This window comes from Canis aureus, chromosome 6 (genome assembly GCF_053574225.1).
Source record: "Canis aureus isolate CA01 chromosome 6, VMU_Caureus_v.1.0, whole genome shotgun sequence".
NCBI lineage: Eukaryota > Metazoa > Chordata > Mammalia > Carnivora > Canidae > Canis > Canis aureus.
The window spans coordinates 8176833-8192015 of NC_135616.1; the positions used below are offsets into that span (position 1 = coordinate 8176833).

Sequence of the window (15183 nt, forward strand, 5' to 3'; positions counted from 1 at the left end):
TCACATGCATACTCAAAAATACAAAGATATCTCCAGTGAAACAGACAAATATTCAGTTATTTGTTCGTTCTGGTTCTGAGATTGATTATTAGAAAATAGAACTCAACATCAGAGATGAATAGACTTGTTCCAGAAGTTCAATTATAAAGTAAAATGTAACAAAATAAGTACATTGATGCCTTTACATCACAATTAAAACAAAAATTTTATCCTTAACCATCATGGTACATTAACTTCATGCTTTGAAATACTCCCTTAGCTTCAAATGCTTAGCAACAAAATGAATAAAAAAGAAAAATATAAAACTGAAAGAAAATTCAGGTTCTTAAACAAGTAAAACAAAATTTTAGGAGCAACTCAGAGCAGTGAATAAGGATGGAGATAACCACTATATTTGTTCCAGATCTGGAATGAGGTGGTTGCCAAGGAGTCCAGTTTCTCAGAGGGGGAGAGGGACCAAGAGCTTTCATAGACGAGATGCCTATGGGGCTAACAGACTTGAGAGGGGCTCCCATACTCTGAAAAGAGCTAAAGAAAAGGGTTGGAGCCCACCACCTTAATCTGTGAATTTAGACAAGCTGTAGTTCTAAGCAGGTTCAAGGACGGACACAGCCTGGCAGCCAGGAACCGAACCATACCAATCACCGGCTTCAGGAATGGATATGAGCTATCCCCAATATTCCTAAGTCAGTGTAAGAACTCCGTTTTGGAGGTGGCCATTTTTCTCAAACTGATGCATAAAAAAATACTATTTTTTCCTGGAAATTATAGACTAATTCAAAGACTATCTTTTATATATGGAATAAATAAACATATTTTTGCAAGAGCAAAGGGCTAAGAATTGACATTAAATTTTGAAGAACAAAGAAGTGGGGGATATTTCTATCAAACATCAGACTTTAATAAAACTAAAGTTTGGAGAGAGAGTACTACACCAATGAATGAGAAGAAAGAGGCTCAAAGCAATTATATATATGGAAGTCAGATAAATGACAGAAATAACAAATTAGTGAGGAAAGGAAGTATTCAATGAGTAATTCAAGGACAACTGATTAGGTGTTATATACACCATGAACAAAAATCAATCCTCAAGTGGATTCAAAGTCTAAGTCTGAAAACTAAAAAATGGGACAGTATCTTTATGACTTCAAGGTTTTTAGAGAATACCAAAACCACAAAACATATTTAAGAAAAGATGAAAAAGGGCAGCCCGGGTGGCGCAGCAGTTTAGCGCTGCCTGCAGCCCAGGGCGTGATCCTGGAGATCCGGGATCGAGTCCCACATCGGGCTCCCTGCATGGAGCCTGCTTCTCCCTCTGCCTGTGTCTCTGCCTCTCTCTCTCCTGCTCTGTATTTCTCATGATTAAATAAAATAAAATCTTAAAAAAAAAAAAGAAAAGATGAAAAAAAGTATTTTAAAATTAAAAACTTTCAAGCATCAAAACACACTATACACTGAAAGTGTAAGCCATAGATTAGTGTAGAATATGTGAAATGCACATAAAGCACAAAGATTCGTACTCAAAACATAAAGATCTTCAAGATAAGAAAAATGATAAAACAATTCAACAGAAAAATAATCAAAGTATGTGAACAGGCAAATGACAGAGGAAGGAAACAGAAAGATGTTCAACTTCACCTGTAATCAGGGAAATGTAAAATTTATAGATAGGTGAAAAAATGTAACTATTTTGCAGAGCAACTGGGTAGTAAGAATCCAACCACGTCACTTCTGAGTGTGTGTGTGAGTGTATGTGTATACTTCACCTCTGCGTATATACATAGAATGCGTTTATTTGTGTATAAATGTACATATATATTTAGTGAGCAGAAAAAGAGATACAAAAGAATCTTCATTGAGTTATAGATCAGCTTGTAATCTCAAAAAGTTAGAAACTGATATTATCTTCAATCAGAAAAAGATAATTTGGAATAATACATAACCACTAAAATAAATACACTAGGTATATATGTTTCAAAGTGAATGAAGTTTAAACAACATTTTTAACAGTAAAAAAGGCAAAATTAAAGTATGACATACACAGAAAATACCACTTAAATAAAATTGTAAAACATGCAAAACATATATATGTTTTATGTCTAGAAATATATGTAGGAACATTATAAAAAGGTACACGATTTTAATAAATACTACCTTTGCAGTGATGGTTAGTTCTAGCGAAGGTAGGAAGGGTTCCGAGTTGAGGAGGGTTACACAGGGGCCTTTAGCTGCATCAATTGTATTTCATTTCTCTGCCTTGTGGTGTTTTCAGGGTATATTTTATATATTTCTTCTATGTGTTTCTGTGTGCTTGATATATGTGAAGCTTTTTTTTGAGAAAAAGCTTGCTTTCTAAGAGATGGAAATAACTGAGACAAATTTATAATGACTAATGCTGAAATCTCATTTAATATTTGGTTAAAGGAAATGAGCATTCAGTAATAGACAACTACAAATGAATCATCACACTGATTAATCCATATCCCTATCATTTGTTAGTAAATATAAGTTTTGGCAACATTAAGAAAATTTTGTATACATATTATCAAATAAATAAAAACTATGAAATGCCAATTTTTGGATCTGTTGAATCTGAGAATGACATAGATTTTAAACATTACTGGTCACATTTTCAATGGCTTTAGATTTTTCTGGAAAAAAAAAACTATGAAGCTATTGGATGTGATTTGACATAATAATCTTACTCTTTGGAACATTCTCTAGGAAAATAAACAGATTAAAATCTATTTCATTAGGAATATTTCTAGTAATGCTATTTATGATTGCAAAAACAAAAATATAACAGGGAAAACCCAAATGTCTAAGAATAGGAGATGGCTAAGCAAAATAGGTCATATTATAACAGAAGATCACTACAGAGCTATAAAAATGTCAACTGTATGGCTCATGCTGATGCATGAAAATATGAAATAAAATTAATTTTATAAAGCAGAGCTATAAACATGTCAACTGTGAAAACCATGCTGACACATGGAAATATGAATTAAAGTTAATTTGAAAGAGCAGAATACACCATTTCCTGATTTCATGATTCCCACTATGAAGAAAAAGCAACAATAACTGGCAAAAATAAGAAGACAGTTTTAGGGCAGCCCTGGTGGCGCAGCGGTTTAGCACCGCCTGCAGCCCGGGGTGTGATCCTAGGGACCTGGGATCGAGTCCCACATTGGGTTCCCTGCATGGGGCCTGCTTCTCCCTCTGCCTGTGTCTGCCTCTCTCTCTCTCTCTCTCTCTCTGTCTCTATGAATAAATAAATAAAATCTTAAAAAAAAGGAAGAGAGTTTTAAAGGGAATAAGTACATTAAGTTGTGTTTATTGGATTATTATTCTTTCCTTTAAAGTTGCCTAGGTGACTTGTATTCATTAATGAAACAAGACCTCAGGTAGTCTATCATAAGCATTAATGATTTTATGTATAAACATATGATTTCACTCATACCTGTGATGCTGTGTTATAATTAGAAAGTACTCTTCCTTCTCTCTTTTGATAGTGTTCATCCTCTAGGCAGGGAACCACATGATATACTAGGGAAGAACATTCTTCTCAATAGATATGCTTCAGTTTGAATCATGCTAAATTTTTACCTTGGTAATGGTTGTTGATTAGTTTCTTATTTTGTAAAGGATATAGCTGTTGCACAAGATGTTAAATCTATTCATGTAATATTGACTAGTTTATAAAAATCATGTCACCATGAGCTACAACCCTTTATTTCATGCACAATTCTATACTTCATTCTGTGCCATACCTAAGGTTAATCTTCTACCTGGATCTGTATGGGTCAAAGGAACAAATAACCTCCAAACACTGTAGCTTAGTCCCCCTGTCAAAAATCTTTTTATTACGAATGAATGCATGAATGACCTTATGGAGGAGGGAAAATTCTAACAGAAAGATAAATTCGAAAAATAAAATTGGCTCTCTGGGTTAGAGAAGATATGAATTTTTTTCTAGAAGAATAAAACTATTTTTTAAGTCTTTTATCTTAAAAATCCAGGCACTTTAACCTCTACTCCATGATATATTCATGTTATTTTAATGTTTTAATTCATCAGCTAAATAATAGGATTCTACCTCTTGCCAAACTTAGAGAAAGATCGATGTTCCAGGAAGATGCCCATGGGTTCAGCACATCGTTGCCCACTCTTGGGGAGGAAGCAAAGCCCCATTGGTGAAGTGGGACTCAAGAGTACACCCTGAGCAGGAGAATTTTTTTTTAAATTTTTTTTTAAATTTTTATTTATTCATGATAGTTACAGAGAGAGAGAGAGGCAGAGACACAGGCAGAGGGAGAAGCAGGCTCCATGCACTGGGAGCCCGATGTGGGATTCGATCCCGGGTCTCCAGGATCGCGCCCTGGGCCAAAGGCAGGCGCCAAACCGCTGCGCCACCCAGGGATCCCGAGCAGGAGAATTTGAGTAATAGCATTAAAGTCATCCAAGGTTTGGAAAAGAGCTCATATTTGCTTTGCTTATAGATTGTTTTTGCATTTAAACTTTATTTATGTATTTATGTATGTATTTATTTTTAAACTTTTTGTTAATTGAAATGTAGTTGACACACACATTTAAACATTTTTTATTTCAAAAAGAAAATGAGATCAGTAAATCTTTTCCAAGGTAAATGATGTCCATACCTATTATTAGAAAAGGGTTTGTATACAGTTTAATAAATCATTTTCTAAGCATTAGACTTATAGTTGGAGAAAAATAATAGATGGTATTAACTTTTGCTTCATCAAATCTTTCTTTGTTGATCTACAAATAAACGCAACTGAATATTTTGCTATCAGGTATCTGGTTATTTAAGACAGGATGTTCTCAAGGTCGAGTTGATTAGTGAGGGTAGGCAGAAAAAGATAAATCTGAAGATAATATTGAAAACACATACGAAATATTGCATAGGTCTCTTGGGATGAAATTGTAGATGCAGCACCTCTCATATCATCCTTGTCATCCTCAGGTATGTAATGAGCAGTTGGTAATCATCTTTTCTGGCAATTGCTTGAATGTGCCTACCTTGAAAGCCACTCTATTCATGTAAAACAGGCATGAAATCCTGGAATCTCCAACACAGATAGGCTTAATAAAGTTCATCCAGGTCAAGCCCGTATTGATGAATGAATTTCCTCCACAGTACATTCCTGATGAGCATTCACTAGGCTTGCCCTGGAACGGGATACAGTGGCTTCAGTTCCATAAACTACTTTTTGAGCGTATAACATGTGCAAAGAACTGTGCAAAGTCCTGAAAGGGTTATGAAGTCAAATTAGAAATGGAGACTTGAAAAAAAAAAAAAAAGGAAACTAGAAGAAGTTACTGGGTTCCTCTTTGAGATACTTTCTCATCCTGACCCAAACAAGGCCACTAAAACAAATTAAAATGACAAGGCATTGGGTGCCTGGGTGGCTCAGTGGTTGCGTGTCTGCCTTTGGCTCAGGTCATGTTCCCGGGGTCCTGGGATCAAGTCCCGCATTGGGCTCCCTGCAGGGAGCCTGCTTCTCCCTCTGCCAATGTCTCTGCCTCTCTCTCTGTCTCTCATGAATAAATAAATAAAATATTAAAAAAAAAGACAAGGCAGTAATTGCCATCGTCTAGAAATATACAAACACAGAAACACAGTGGACTGCAGAGGCTAGCCCATCAGAGATGAATGCAGGTCCATTCCTGCCACAAAAGCATTTCATGCATGATGGAGGACTGGAGCCAGACTCAGTATCTAAAATTTGGGGTGGCATGCTCTCGCTTGGCCCCAAAGGAGCCAGAAAGTAGATACTTCTGCAGCCTTCTTGCAGTACAGCCAGAAAGGGGAAGGTTTAGGACCTAGGCCAAGTTTCTTACTGTCTAGACCTTTGATATCACTGTAGAATGGAAGTCCAGCACTGCTGGACAAGACCCGAATTTGGACAAGAAGGTGAGGACCAGGTGGAGGCAAAAAACAGAGGGCAGTGGTGAGAGGAAGAGGAGAGAACAGATCAGAAGACATTTCAAAGACTCCGAGGATAATTGACACTGAGGAAAACAGTCAACAAACTAACATTGGAAGATGAATTTACCAGCAATAAAGTACAGATGGGAAAACAACATCAAAATAATTTTTAAAAATGATTTATTTATTTAGTCATGATAGACATAGAGAGAGAGAGAGAGAGAGAGAGAGAGAAAGAGAGAGGAAGAAGCAGGCTCCATGCCGGGAACCTGACGCGGGACTTGATCCTGGGTCTCCAGGATCGCGCCCTGGGCCAAAGGCAGGCGCTAAACTGCTGAGCCACCCAGGGATCCCCACATCAAAATAATTTTAAAGTAAGTATGGCTAAGATCCCCTCCAGAAATAAAGGAATAAAATATATGAAAGAAGTCATTATGAAAAGGAAAAACAGTGACCATCCATGATGTTCTTTGGCAGATGAATGGATAAAGAAGATGTAATATATATATATATATATATATATATATATATATATATATATATATATACACACACACAATGGAATACTACTCAGCCATCAGAAGAGCTGAATACCCATAATTTGCTTCGATGTTGATGGAACTGGAGGGTATTATGCTGAGTAAAATTAGTAAATTGGAGAAGGACAATCATCATATGATTTCACTCATACGTGGAATATAAGAAATAGTGAAAGGGATTATAAGGGAAAGGAGGGGAACTAAGTGGGAAAAATTAGAGAGGGAGACAAACCATGAGAGACTCCTAACTTTGGGAAACAAACAAAGGGTTGCGGAAGGAGAGGTGGGTGGGTGGATGGGATAACTGGGTGACAGGCACTAAGGAAGGCACTTGATGGGATGAGCACTGGGTGTTATACTATATGTTGGCAAATTGAATTTAAATTAAAAAATGTAAAAAAAAAAAGGAAAAAAGAAATTGAATGGACATCTGATAATATCCAAACTTGTTCATGTAAACAAACACAAACAAACAAACAAAAAACACTTAGTAACAAGAGATAGTGGAACTTCTTTAAACTGAAAAAGGATCTCTACAAGAGCCTCCAGTAAGCACAGTAACTTTAGAAGCATCCCCATTAGAGTCAGGAGCAAAATAAGGCTGCCCTGTCCCCTACAGGTTCAATAAGTACTTGAGGCCCTAACTAATACAGTATGATTTAAAAATATTTAAGAAAAAAATCATCTTTTATAACTCAGAGTAAGGAAGGATTTCTTTAAAAGACACAAAACTCAAAAATCATAAGGATAATAGCTTATCGTAAAGGGATATGCACCAAATTCATCATAATAGTTGTTGCTTCTGCAAAAGCCGACAGCAAGAGGTGAAGGAAGGGATGATAGAGGAATTCAACTTTATATACTATATCTCACTTCTTTAAACACATCAGGTATAAAGTGTGAACTGATATTCCTTCTGACTGGTGGATGCCTGGGTGTTAATTGCATTACCTCCTGCAATTTCTGAAAAAAGTATTTATCAAAAAAGAAAATTAAAAGTAAAATCCCACAGATAATTAAATGTAAACACTAATTTAAAAGAGATGGCTCCTCTTCTTTAGGAAACCATAGTTATTAGGGTTATGTATAAACTAATAAGTAATTATGATTAAAACTAAAGTGATATAAATGCAATAAGATGTGTAAACAAAATGCTATGGGTATGTAGGAGTAAGAAAAAAGTGAAGCAATACAATTGATAAATGCTTCATGGGCGAGATTTCATGAAGTGTTGAATCCTCAAAGGTACATTGTATTTTAATATTCAGAAAAGCCTTGATAGAAGAGTACTCCCGCATAAGGCTTTGTGGGCAAATTGACAAAACTTGCAGCCATTCTGAGAACAGAGGGTATCTTGTTGTCAGCAATGGAGTGGGAGATGGAGATGGGCGTGCTGTGTGGATTAAACATGGTGGACTTGAAGCAGTTAGGGTAACGTCTGGACTTGGAACTGTAGGCCAAGGATAGCCATGAAGGGTTTTTGAAGTTTCTGAGAGGGACAGCATTTGGGGCATCTGCCCAACCTGTACAACGCTTATGTCAGGTATGTGCATCTATAACATTTTGAATATGTAATCTGCCCACTTAGAGGTAAAAAGTAGACATATGAGTCAAGCTGGGGCAATTTGTCTTTCTCTCTCAGGAATGAGGAACTAGAATCCAGCAACATGGATCAGTCTGTGAGGTGCTGAACTGGAAGTGATGTGAAGTTGGGCTTGGGGTGGCTGGGTTTGGCCATGGGTACCTGCTGAGACAGAGAAAAGGCACTTCACACTCAAAGAGCAGAAAAGACTTGAGAGACGAGAAGACCTAGAGTGGTAAGTCCCAGTGCCTGGAGAGATCAGGCTGTGCTTCCAAACTTTGATTCTGGAAATACCTCTGATTCTACCTGGTAAAGTTGCCTTTTTCCTTTTCCTTTTCCTTTCCTTTCCTTTCCTTTCCTTTCCTTTCCTTTCCTTTCCTTTCCTTTCCTTTCCTTTCCTTTCCTTTCCTTTCCTTTCCTTTTTTCTTTTCCTTTCTTTTCTTTTCTTTTTTTCTAGATTTTATGTATTCATGAGAGACACATGCACACACAGAGAGAGAGAGAGAGAGAGAAAGAGAGAGAGAGAGAGGCAGAGACACAGGCAGAGGGAGAAGCAGGCTCCATGCAGGGTGCCTGACGCGGGACTCGATCCCCGGTCTCCAGGATCACGCCCTGGGCTGAAGGCGGTGCCAAACCGCTGATCCACCCGGGCTGCCCTAGTTGCCTTTTTTCTAAGTGACTTCCAAGAGGTTTTGTCCCTGACCAAGGCCAAAGGAGGTGAGTAGACTCAGTGTCCTCAGAAGTACAGAGGAGTCCAGCAGGTAAATAACCAGATGATGAAATGAATTGGAACAATTATAGGGCCATTTATGACCTATAAGAGAACTGTTTCACTAGATTTCTGGAGCAGACATCAGGCTTTAAGGAGTAAAGTATAAGCTATACGTAGATTTTTACAGGACTTTGGTAACTAAGGGGAGAGGGAGATAGCACTGCCTATGAGGGAAACAAAGTCAAAGGAAGGCTTCTTTTGCTATCCCTCAAGAGGAAACACTTGAGCCTCTGTGTAAACTGAGGGGGGAGAATTAATAAGGAGGGCAGAATGGCTGAATAAGGAAGAACTTTGTTGGAGAGTGATATTCTATACACTGACCCACATTTGTGCAAAACATAAATAGCTGCATTTGTGACTATGACTTTGTCCCTGAAATCAGCAATGTTGAACTTAACACAACACTCAAGCTTTTAGGGGAGCAGAACACTTAGGTAGTTGCTGAATTTGCCCCACAAGAAAAAAATTACATTAATACTATAGTAAATAAATCCTTTGTATCACATAGCTGTTGTTGCATAAAGAAGCAGCCCAACATTTGGAGATTTATTTATCATTTCTCATGAATGTGTAGGTTGGCTGGATGGTTCTGCTGATCTTGGTTCAGCTGGTCTTGCTGGGATCACTCATTTATGCTGTTGTGGTCAGCTGGTGGGTTGGCTGAGCTTTATGTGCCCTTTCACACATCTATGGCCTCAAATGGAACAATGGGGCTCTGTGTCATTCCCCAGCAGAAGCACTTAATTCTCAGGGTGATCACAGACACAGCAAGACAGAAATAAGAGCACCCAGAGCTTTTGAGGTCTGAGCTTGGAACTGGGACACTGTCACTTCATCGTCTCCTATTGGCCAAAGTAAGTCACAAGGCTTTCCTGATTGAAGCAATGGGAAATTGCTTCCACCTCACAATGGAAACAAATACAAAGTTACTTTGTAAGGGGTATGGATAAAGGCAGGCCACTACAGATCTTCCTGGACTTGTGATGGAGTTACATTCTGATAAACCCATTGTAAGTTGAAAATATTATAAGTAGAAAGTGCACTGAATATACCTAACCTACCAAACATCATAGCTCAGCCTAGACTACCTTACTCGTGTTTAGAACATTTACATGAGTCTACAGTTGAGTAGAATCATCAAACACAATGCCTACTTTATAATCAAATATCGACTATCTCATATTTATTGAATACTGTACTAAAAATGAAAAACAATGGTTGTATGGATACAGAGTGGTTGTCAGCATATTGGTTGTTTACCATTATGATGGCATGGCCACCTGGGGGCTGCAGCTGCTGCCCAGAATCACAAGAGAGGATCTTTCAGTAAATCACCAGCCTGGGGAAAGATCAAAATTCCAAATTTTAAGTATGGTTTCTACCAGATGAGTATCGCATTTGCACCATTGTAAAGTTGAAAAATCCTGCGTCAAACCAAAGTCATGGGCCATCTGTGATTGAAGGCATTAATTTAATTAATTCACCACACTCACAAAAAGATGTTTTTTTCTTGTTTAGATGGAGTAGGGAAATATCTGAAGGTCAATGAGGGTTTTTTTTCAAGGCTGTCATAAATAGCTGAGAGGTTGAGCATTAAAATAAAACACTTAAAATTACTTAGGAACAACTTTCTTATTCTTTTTTTTTAATTTTTTTTTTAATTTTTATTTATTTATGATAGTCACAGAGAGAGAGAGAGAGAGGCAGAGACACAGGCAGAGGGAGAAGCAGGCTCCATGCACCGGGAGCCTGATGTGGGATTCGATCCCGGGTCTCCAGGATCGCGCCCTGGGCCAAAGGCAGGCGCCAAACCGCTGCGCCACCCAGGGATCCCCAACTTTCTTATTCTTATATTTTATGTTGTTGTCTCAACTAGATGAAGTTGGTGAACTTTGTTCCATTCAGGGATATAGATAGATAATCCTATTTTCTGGGTAATATTAATAGCTCAGTAATATACAGTAATCAACTGTCTTCAATCCAGAAACAAATAAATGATATTTAGGTTCAAGGTATTTACTTGGTAACTAAAAGCCTAAAGAAACATGCAACTTCTTTTCCTTTGAGGATGAATAAAGCCTTTTTACTTTTTCAAGCAAATGTCACTTTAGTAGTTTTAGGTTGATTCATGTTTGCAGGATTGGAAATGAATTTTCTAAGAATTTGTATTGGAGATATTATAATGAAAAAGAACACATGCATAATCAGTCCAGAAAAAGTAGGCTGTATATTTTTAATGGAATATTAGATATTAAGATAATGTATTAAACAAAAAGCCTGACTTTTAAATTTTGGTTAAATGTTTCATAAAATAGGGAAATTAAATCTAAAATGGAAATAATTCAAAAACATTTTTATTTAGACTGTTAGTATGGAAGGGATCATATAGGTACTTTTGAGATTGGGTCAAGAGAAAGTTAAGAAAAAGTCATCCTTTGAGAAGGCTGAAAAGAAAAGAATAAATGAACATATTATTCTGTAGCAGCAGCCCTCACAGAAGATGGTTTGTAAATATATTGCTGATGGGGTTTTTTAAAGCATCCAAATCCAGTCAAAGTGACCAGGGAATGTCCCAAGGATATCCCAAGAAATGCAAAAGGAAACTAGACCTCAGTGAGTAGCACTGTATCCAGGACATAGCCTTTGGGCATCTTGGCCGAAGACCTCCTTTTATGAGAATGGTTTTATCAGACAGTTGTCATGTGTTGACACTACGCACCAAGAGGAGATACCTATACTTGTTCTGATTTCATGGCCACTAGGAAATATTTTAAAATAATTTGCCTTCTTTTGTAGACTATAGTGATAGGAATGTGCTAACCCCAAAACATAAATCTCTTTGGCGTTTATACCTCACTTTAGTTGGTATTCTTGCTTTTAGCTGGTTGCCTTAGCCTGACTACTTCTGAGAGCATTAACGGACTCAGGTTTCCAGACCTACAAAACTAAGAACTAGACCTAGACCCTAAACTTGGTGATTTTGAAAGTAAGCGCTACATGCCATGAGACATAGCCTCTGTAGCTAGCTGGTTTCTTCCGTGATGGATCAATGTCAGAGGTAGGAATAACAACCGTCTTTCCTGACACCTGGCATACGTTCTATATATTATACCACCGGTTATTTCTTAGAGAATGCATGTCTAGCTACAGTTATTTGGGGCATATATCTTTTCAAGAAAGTACGAATTGCCTACTCTGAATTTTCCATTTTTCTTTTTCTAGAGCTCTCACCTTGGAGATGGTATGGTTGTGTCATCAATATCTTTGAAAATGAGATTAAAGGGATTGCTTGCTTACCTTCTGCAGTTTTCATGCCTTTCTCTGAATCCCATTAGTCCATTCAGTTTGGTTGTAGTGGAAATTGAAGTTTGCCTATTGATGTAAGGGTCCTTATCTCGTTCAGTTTCTACAGACTTTAAATACCAGAAATATTGTGTATAAGTTGGATTTTTAAAAGTTCAAGGGAGTATATCCAGAAATGGTGTTTTTATGCTATTTTATGATAGCTTGGTTCTCCTCCCCAAAAATACAAGTGTGAAAATAGATTTCTATATAAATTTTAAGTCATTAATTCAAAATTGTATAATGTGCGTATTATCTTATTTATGAAGCTTTTTGGTAGCATTTAAAGTTAGCTTTAATTTTTCAATATTATTTACACTTTTGTCTGAACTAGTATTTATACTCAAACAGAACTCTATGCAATTATTTATGTCTCAACTCCTTAAGAAAGTTTAAAATTGGACAATCGATTTAGGATAATATCACTGTCACAGAGAAAATATAGTGTGGCATGAGTAAAATTATTAACAATAGCATTAATATGAAAATAAACTTGAGGATAATAATTATTGATGACAAATGGTGACCAACAAAATGATTTTAGCTGCAATAGACAATTTGTGGTGTAAGCATAGAATGCTGTTAAGATAACATCTCTTCAATTACACTGAAGTGTATAAAGGCATTTACTCTGTTTAACTCCCAAATGGTCCTAAGTATATGCTAGGAAACAATCATGAATTTTAAAAACACTTCTGTGTCAATGGGCAATCCTGCTATTGACCAAATAATACAGCAATGTAATTTAAGTCTACTTAAAAAGTAACCTATATACATATAAAAATAACATATATATAACATAGAAAAATAAAATAAATGCCCCCATTAGAAAAAAGTGGATAAATTTACCAAATTTTAAAATGGAGTGTTCCTTAAATAAAGTCAATCATTATCTCAGCAAATGAGGAGGTTTCATTTCCACCCATGAGTTAGACATTATAGAACTGCCATGACTCTGTTATGTTTTGATGACATGTTTAAAGAGGCTCTTTTCTGTGTTTAACAGGCCACTAGTGACTCCTTTCTTTCTTTCTTTTTTTATTTAGTTTTTTTAAATTTTATTTATGATAGTCACACAGAGAGAGAGAGGGGAGAGGGGCAGAGACACAGGCAGAGAGAGAAGCAGGCTCCATGCACCGGGAGCCCGATGTGGGATTCGATCCCAGGTCTCCATGATTGTACCCTGGGCCAAAGGCAGGCGCTAAACCGCTGCACCACCCAGGGATCCCTAGTGACTCCTTTCTAACAATAAGCCATCCTTACCTCTCCGGTCAACATTAACTTTGCCATTTAGTTTGCTAGATTCAACTGAATGATAAGTAAAAAGATGCCTAGTAATCATCAGTGTTCCAAAATCCATTGTTCACAATGGACCCTTGGTAACACTGCAATACTCAACAATGTGGCTATTTCATTTTAATCTGCAGCTGTTCAAATAAAAGAGATTTACTACAACAGCTTTTCAAAAATTCTGTAATAAGTGTACCAATGCTTACACTGCTTATATTTCCATATAATTTGAATAACAGTATCGTTTAAAACAGATGTCAGCTTCTTTGAATGTAATCATATGTTGTTGTCAGCAGTACGCACCCATAGATTTACATTTAAGTAACCCAGGATGGGGTTTTCTGCCTGTGTCACCTGTTTCATTGGTGCATTTTTTTTTTTACCTTATTTAAACCTTGCCCATGAAAACAGTGTTTCTCTTTTCATCCAAGCAAGCCAAATATATTCAATAAACACATTATAATAATGTTTCCCCAAAAACCTGAAGACAAGGTGATGTAAATTCACTCTATTTGGATTTCAATCCAGCTTTTTAAAATTTTGTATAATATTAACATTGATTTTTCTAAGTGGTGGGTAGAACCAGAAGTGCTTTTAACTCTTCCTGTTCTGGGAACATTTTGATGTTTATATCACTAATACTTAGCATTTTTAATGATAAACACTACCAGGCAGGCAAGACTAGGGTTATACTGCAGTAATCCAAGCACTGTCCTTTCCCCAAAATGTTATCTGTGCTCGCATAAGTAGCAGGGAGGGGGAATTCTCATCTAACCACTGGGTTCCACTCTAATTTCACGCAGTCAGGTGAGCAAGTATGTCAAGATAGTAGTATCCTGATGTGTGCCTGTTGTCACAAAAATATATCACAACTCCAGGAAGTCTTCAGCATAAACCTGTTAAATGGGATGAAAAAAGCACACCACTTCAATAGATCTGTTTTAAATGTTCTCTTTGCTGATGCCTTCTGCCTCCTTTTGTCTCTTTGCCCCAAATCTTTTTTTTAAAAAGATTTTACTTATTTATTCATGAGAGATACAGAGACAGAGGCAGAGATAGAAGCAGGCTCCCTGCAGAGAGCCCCATGCAGGACTCAATCCTAGGACCCAGGAATCAGGACCTGAGCCAAAGGCAGATGCTCAACTGCCAAGCCACCCAGGCAACCGGCCCCAAATCTTTTTCTTAATTGATTAGAGCATAGAACCCAGTTTGTGTGTGTGTGTGTGTGTGTGTGTGTGTGTATTTATACATTTCTAGGATCATGGTTCCTAATTCAAAAACTGCATTAGCAGAGGGTTTTACATTTCTTTCTTCAGTTAACATTAAATTATGTTTGTGACCAAAGGACCAGTCTTCACCTGAAAAACAAAAGTTTTAGCTGTGCCTTTATGATAGTCAACAACAAAAGATCATTCGGGAAATTATTGTGGTTAATCATGTTAAAGTACTGCATTTCTTGCTGTAATCAACACACTAATATTTATTTTGCACCTGACAGCTCTTATTTGCATACTAGGCACCTCCACGAAGGAAAGTTACATTAAAAGTCACACACAAAAAAATGGTCTTCGATTGCCAGCTTTTAAATATAAGCCAAAAATGGATGGATGGATGGATGGACGGACGGACGGACGGATGGATGCGTGCCTGCCAAAAGGAACCAATTCGTAAGTTTCTCTGCGCCCCGGCGGCGGCAAGGCTCCGGGAA

At 37.2% G+C, this 15183-nt stretch overlaps 1 protein-coding gene and 1 long non-coding RNA gene across 6 annotated transcripts in view; one reads left to right on the forward strand and one right to left on the reverse strand.

Annotated features, from left to right (window-relative positions):
* Window positions 1–15183, forward strand: part of L3MBTL4 (L3MBTL histone methyl-lysine binding protein 4) — a 498239-nt gene that overhangs the window by 14916 nt on the left and 468140 nt on the right. For all 5 annotated transcript variants that reach the window (XM_077900038.1, XM_077900045.1, XM_077900039.1 and 2 more), the window contains exon 3: window positions 8132–8306. The gene's annotated coding sequence lies outside the window, so the exon portion shown is untranslated. The remainder of the gene's footprint in view (window positions 1–8131; window positions 8307–15183) is intronic.
* LOC144315473 (uncharacterized) lies at window positions 4582–13541 on the reverse strand. Its single transcript, XR_013381174.1, has 3 exons — window positions 13449–13541; window positions 12141–12256; window positions 4582–5190 (listed from the first exon to the last, which is right to left on the reverse strand). It is a non-coding gene; the product is annotated as an uncharacterized LOC144315473 (long non-coding RNA).